The 6,543-nt window shown below is 37.5% G+C and overlaps 1 long non-coding RNA gene across 1 annotated transcript; it reads left to right on the plus strand.

The window, feature by feature from the left end:
* Positions 1-1,822: 1,822 nt before the first annotated feature.
* Positions 1,823-6,082, plus strand: LOC130541535 (uncharacterized). The gene is made up of 2 exons (XR_008955602.1): positions 1,823-2,238; positions 5,417-6,082. It is a non-coding gene; the product is annotated as an uncharacterized LOC130541535 (long non-coding RNA).
* The last annotated feature ends 461 nt before the right edge of the window (positions 6,083-6,543 follow it).

Consider the following 6,543-nt stretch of genomic DNA (forward strand, 5'->3'; position numbering starts at 1 on the left):
AAAATGCTCATCATCACTGGTCATCAGAGAACAGCAAATCAAAACCACAATGAGATACCATCTCACACCAGTTAGAATGGCAATCATTAAAAAGTCAGGAAACAAGTGCTGGAGAGGATGTGGAGAAATAAGAACACTTTTACACTGTTGGTGGAACTGTAAACTAGTTCAACCATCGTAGAAGTCAATGTGGCAATTCCTCAGGGATCTAGAACTAGAAATACCATTTGACCCAGCAATCCCATTACTGGGTATATACCCAAAGGATCATAAAACATGCTGCTATAAAGACACATGCACACGTTATGTTTATTGCGGCACTATTCACAATAGCAAAGACTTGGAACCAACCCAAATGTCCAACAATGACAGACTGGATTAAGAAAATGTGGCACATATACACCATGGAAGACTATGCAGCCATAAAAAAGGATGAGTTCATGTCCTTTGTAGGGACATGGATGAAGCTGGAAACCATCATTCTCAGCAAACTATTGCAAGGACAAAAAACCAAACACTGCATGTTCTCACTCATAGGTGGGAACTGAACAATGAGATTACATGGACACAGGAAGGGGAACATCACACACCGGGGCCTGTTGCAGGGTGGCAGGAGGGGGAGGGATAGCATTAGGAGACATACTTAATGTTAAATGATGAGTTAATGGGTGCAGCACACCAACATGGCACATGTATACATATGTAACTAACCTGCATGTTGTGCACATGTACCCTAAAACTTAAAGTATAGTAATAAAAAAAAGAAAACCTCATATTGAGAGCACAATATGTTCATTCATCTATTTATCCTACAAACATTTTTTAGAATTTAATTTTCATTGCCAAGCTCTGTACTGTCTCTAAGGACAAAGCAATAAAGAAGATTAACCCTGTCACCAGCCCTAATGCTGACATTTTAAGAAACAGAAATTACCTCCCCTCCCTCAAGCTGTTTTACTGCCACCCACCTGAAAAGTGTTGTGAAAAATACACAAATCTAAGATAACTACAAATGTGAATGGTTACCCTGGAGTTCTGCAGTGCCTAAAGATCACAAAATCCTAGGGACCATGATATAATTTTGCTGTGTCTCCACTCAAATCTCATCTTAAATTGTAGTTCCCAGAATCCCAATGTGTTGTGTGAGGGACCTGGTGGGAGGTCCCCCATGGGGGCGGTTACCTACATGCTGTTCCCATGATAATGAGTGAGTGCTCACAAGATCTGCAAGATCTGATGGTTTATAAGGGGCTTTTCCCCAACCTCGCTCTGCACTTCTCCTTGCTGCCACCATGTGAAGAAGGTCACGTTTGCTTCCCCTTCCACCATGGTTATAAGTTGCCTGAGGCCTCCCTAGCCCTGTAGAACTGTGAGTCAATTAAAGCTCTTTCCTTTATAAATTACCCAGTCTTGGGTATGTCCTTATAGCAGCATGAGAACAAACTAATACAGACTGGGAATACAGAGATAGTAAACATATCGGATCATTTCAATATCACTATATTATCTAAGTCAGAGGTATGTATCAGGGACTAGGGTGCCCAAAGGAGGGCCTGGTTAGAAAGTTTGACAAATGTTTTCTTGAAGAGATGACGGCCAAACCATGTCTGGGCCAACTTTTTCAGGTGTGATATGCTTTTATCTGAATGTGAAGAAAAGGTGGATCTTTGATAGATCCTGACCAAGGCAGTGAAAGATCCTTGTAGTGGGTCTTTAGGTAGATAAATGAGAGAGAGAGTTACCATCAAATCACCAAGATGTTATTTTCTCCAGTTTAAAGAAAAAGACTCAGCCACTTCTTCCTCTCTGTTCTCTTTCATAGCGATTCTCAGCTCTTTGGAGGCTACCTCGTGAAGACTCCCCTGATCTAAATTATTAAGACCATCTTCTTTGGGAATGACGAGAGAAGAGGAAGAAGAAAGCAGTGTGCAAAGAATGAGAATTCTATGTGCCTCCAAAGAGAAAAAACTGCAACTAAACATCAGCATTATGCAAATGACCTCTATTCTTAAAAGTTGGCTGAAAATGAGGAAATCCATTGCATTCACAGAGATATTCTGTGGGAGCAAAAAGGGAGAGAACAACAGTACTACTTTAAAAAGAAATGTACTATGTAATTTTCCCTAGCATTATCCAAATCAAACATTTTTGAAGCACCAAGCCTCTATCCACAGCTCAGAAACTGAAAAAAATATATTACATTTTTCTTATACAGGCATACCTTGGATATATTGGAAGGTAAGTTGCAGATTATGGCAGTTATGCAAAATACCCTATTAAGCAAGTCATACCATAATTTTTGGTTTACCAGTGCATATAAAAGTTATGTTTATATTGTAGTCTTTTCAGTGTGCAATAGAATTATGTCTCAAAAAATGCACACAACTTAAAAATTCCTTGTTGCTAAAAAATTCTAACAATCATCTGAGCCTTCAAAGAGTCATCATCTTTCTGCTGGTAGAGGGCCTTGCTTCAGTGTCGATGGCTACTGCCTAATCAGGGTGATGTTTGCTGAAGTTTGGGATGGCTGTGGCAATTTAGTAAAGTAAGACAATAAAGTCAGCATCTTCAGTTACTCTTCCTTTTACAAAAAAATTTCTCTGTAGCATGTGATGCTGTTTGATAGCATTTACTCACAACAAAACCTCTTTCAAAATTGGAGTCCTCTTAAAAATTGTCCTTGCTTTATTAACTAAACTTATGTAATATTCTAAGTCCTTTGTTGTCATTTTGACAATGTTCACAGTATCTTCAGCAAGAGTGGAGTCCACCTCGTGAAACCGTTTTCTATTTTCATGCATAAGAAACAACCGTTCATCAGTTCAAGTTTTACCATGAGATTGCAGCAATTCAATCACATCTTCAGAACCCACTTTTAATTCTAGTTCTCTTGCTATTTCTATCACATCTGCAGTTACTTCCTTAACTCAAGTTGCTAGAAAATAATGCAGCTAGTGACTTTACATTGAACCCTTCAAAGTAAGGGGTTGGAATCCATTTCTTCCACACTCCTGTTAAGGTTGCTATTTTGACCTCCTCCCATGAGTTATGAATATTCTTAATGTCATTTAGAATGATGAATCCTTTCCAGGAGGTTTTTAATTTCCATTAAAGGAATTGTTGTCTATATCTATGGCAACTATAGTCTTACAAAATGTGTTTTTCAAATAATAAGACTTGAAAATCAAAATTACTCCTTGATCCATGGGCTGCGGAATGGATATTGTGTTATTAGCCATGAAAACAACATTAATCTCCTTGTGCACCTCCATCAGAGCTCTTGAGTGAACAGGTGCATTGTCAACGCACAGTAATATTTTGAAAGGAATCTCTTTCTCTGAGCAGTAGGTCTCAACAGTGGACTTAAAATGTTCAATAACCATACTATAAACAGATGAGTTGTCATCTAGGCTTTGTAGTTCCACTTATAAAGCACAGGCAGAGACCATATAGCATTATTCTTAAGGGCTCTAGGATTTTTGGTCAATGAGCATTGGCTTCAACTTAAAGTCATCAGCTGCATTAGACGCTAACAAGAGAGTCAGCCTGTCCTTTGAAGCTTCTAAGTCAGGCATTGACTTCCCCTTTCTAGCTGTGAAAGTCTTAGATGATCATCTTCCAATATAAGGTTGTTTCTTCTCCAGTGAAAATCTACTATTTAGCATGGCCACCTTCATCAATAATTTTAGCTAGATCTTCTACATAACTTGCTACAGCTTCTATATTAGAACTTCCTGCATCACCTTGCACTTTTATTTTATGTAGATGGCTTCTTACCTTAAGTCTCATGAACCAATCTCTGCTAGATTCCCACTTTTCTTCTTCCGCTTCCCCACCTGTCTCAGCCTTCATAGAATTAAAGAGAGTTAGGGCTTTCTCTAAATTTAACTTGGCTTAAGGAAACATTGTGGCTGGCTTGATCTTCTATCCAGACCACTCAAAATTTCTCTACTTCAGCAATAAAGCTGCTGCTTTCTTATCATTTGGGTGTTCAGTGTGGTAGCAATTTAATTTTTTTCAAGAATTTTCCTCTGTATTTACACATTGATTAACTCTTTGGTACAATATGTCTAGGTTTTCTACATGCCTTCCTTGCTAAACAATCATTTCTAGCTTTTGATTTAAAGTGAGAGACATATGACTCTTCCTTTTACTTAAACACTTAGAGGCCATTGTAGGACTATTACATGACCTACTTTCAATATTATTCTGTTTCATGTAAAAGGGAGGCTTGAGGAGAGAGAGAGAGAGACAGACAGACAGGGGAATAGCCAGTTGGTAGAGTAGTCAGAACACATGTATTTGTCCTTTAAACACTGTCATCTTATAAGGGCAAAGCTGGTGGCATCCCTCCAAAATTACAATCATTACATCAAAGATCATTGATCACAGATCACCATAGCAAATATAATAATGATGGAAACATTGTAAATATTGTGAGAATTACCAAAATGTGACCCTGACACGTGAAGTGAGCACATGCTGTTGGAAAAATGGCTCCAATACACTTGTTCAGCATAGGGCTGCTACCGTTTTTCAATCCATAAAAATACAATATCTATGAATTCCAATGAAGCCAAGCATAATGAAATGATATATGATATATACGTTCTAACTCAGGAGCATTTAAAATAATATGGTCCTCATTTTAATTACATCATTTATTTCTACTACTCAGCAGCACACATATAAATAAGGGGAAGAAAGGGGAGCAACTGCCCTGAGTGGGCTCAACCATACACAAATTGGTCAATGGCAAACACATTTAAGCAGAATGTTGGGGGAGGGGGCCGGTGGTATTTCCTTGGATTTTAGGCACTTTGGGCAAGAATCTAACCAGGAACCAAGACAAAAATATTAAGAGTTGGAAAAGGAGCTAAGTTTATGTTTCTACATCACTTTTCTTCAAGTTACTCAAAATGTTTGGTTCAAAATACCAGAAGATTTGGTGACATGGGTGAAAGGATATTTCAGATGCTAAAAATGAAATACTTGAAAATAATGTAGTTTATTCATAGAGTGAAGAACTAACAAGAATATGTCTTTTTCACCAAAAAACCCCTCACATTCCTCCTCCCTCTTCTAGTCCCTGGATGATTCTATTTAAACATTTGTAAATTTTAAACATTTTATAAACAGCTTTAAATACTGGTGTAGGATTGAGTTGCTAGTTACTTTGTAACTAGTAAACATTTGGCCACCTTTTCCTCTTGTGAGCTAGGTAAACATTTCCATGTATTTTTCTAGCTCTTACCTATTCCATGGATGATCATCAGCAATTGTATATAACAAGTCATAGACGAACAAAGATACTCAACATACTAAGGAAGTCATTTACCCAAGATTTTCTGTAGTTATTTTGATGAGCAGATTTTGGCCATAACATTACTAATTGTAAAATCTTGTACCATTCCAGGGAGAGGCTAAAAATCTCTCATGAAAGCAACAGTATCTGAGTGCTGACCACGGTAGGCTTCTGCGCTTACAGAGGAGCTGCATCACAGATGAGAGAAATACAACCAAGACTTCAACTACAATTGAGCAGAAAGCCTCCCATAAACATGAAGACAATTCGTAACCAGAGTTTAAGTTTTATAAAGGTGTCTAAAAATATCTTATTTTGAATCATGCAAAAGTGATCCAGTCTGGAAGCATTGTAAAAATAATGCTTCCTTCCTAGTCTGGGTAGTTTGTAAAACCCTAGAGACTAGAATTTCCTCAAGCCTGTTTTGTGCTCTTTATTCTGGAGAAGAAAACAAATCAAGAAATCGAAACACTTGACCTTGGAATGGATCTCATCCTTTGTTACAGACTGGCTGACTCCAAATATATCAGGAATGTACTTCCTAGACCCCAGGACTCAAATATAACCAGAGTGACAGATAGGGCAGGTCTGAGAGAAGTAGCAAACGTACTTCATCTTAGGGTCAGAAAGAAACATGCTGGTATAATTCTAACTTAGAAAATAACCAGGTAAGGGGTCTTGTAAACTTCATACAATGCTGCTGCCTCTGAGTTATTAAAAAAATTACTAACAGGCTTCTGATCAACTAAAGGAATAAAATTAGGTGTTCAAAGGAGATTTTTAAATGTCCTCATCTAGAATTATTTCCCCATTGTGATAACACTGAATTATAACCAGAAGCTGGACATATTTTAAAAAACCTTTTAAATAGGCAGGTCTAAACCTTGAAAACATCAGTGATATAGAGAACCCACCATTGAGTGTGAAGTTTGAGAAATTGATCCTAAAGCTTTAATTAATTGTCCCACGTCAGGCTACCAATAGATTAACGCTTTTGTTCTTGGCACCACTACCTTTATAAAAAATACATGGATGGAAAATGTGAAGAAATAAAAGAGAATGATGAATGCCTTCACATTTAAAGATGGAAAGAAAAGAGGAACCGTTTCAAATACCACATGGGAGAAGAACTTTGTATCTTTACCATTCAGAATATACTCATAATTCCTGCCCATTTGCTCAACTATGTTTACTATTTTACTTTTCACTGAACCTTAACACAGATCAATTTGGGACAA

Source organism: Pan paniscus, chromosome 4, assembly GCF_029289425.2.
Source record: "Pan paniscus chromosome 4, NHGRI_mPanPan1-v2.0_pri, whole genome shotgun sequence".
Lineage (NCBI taxonomy): Eukaryota > Metazoa > Chordata > Mammalia > Primates > Hominidae > Pan > Pan paniscus.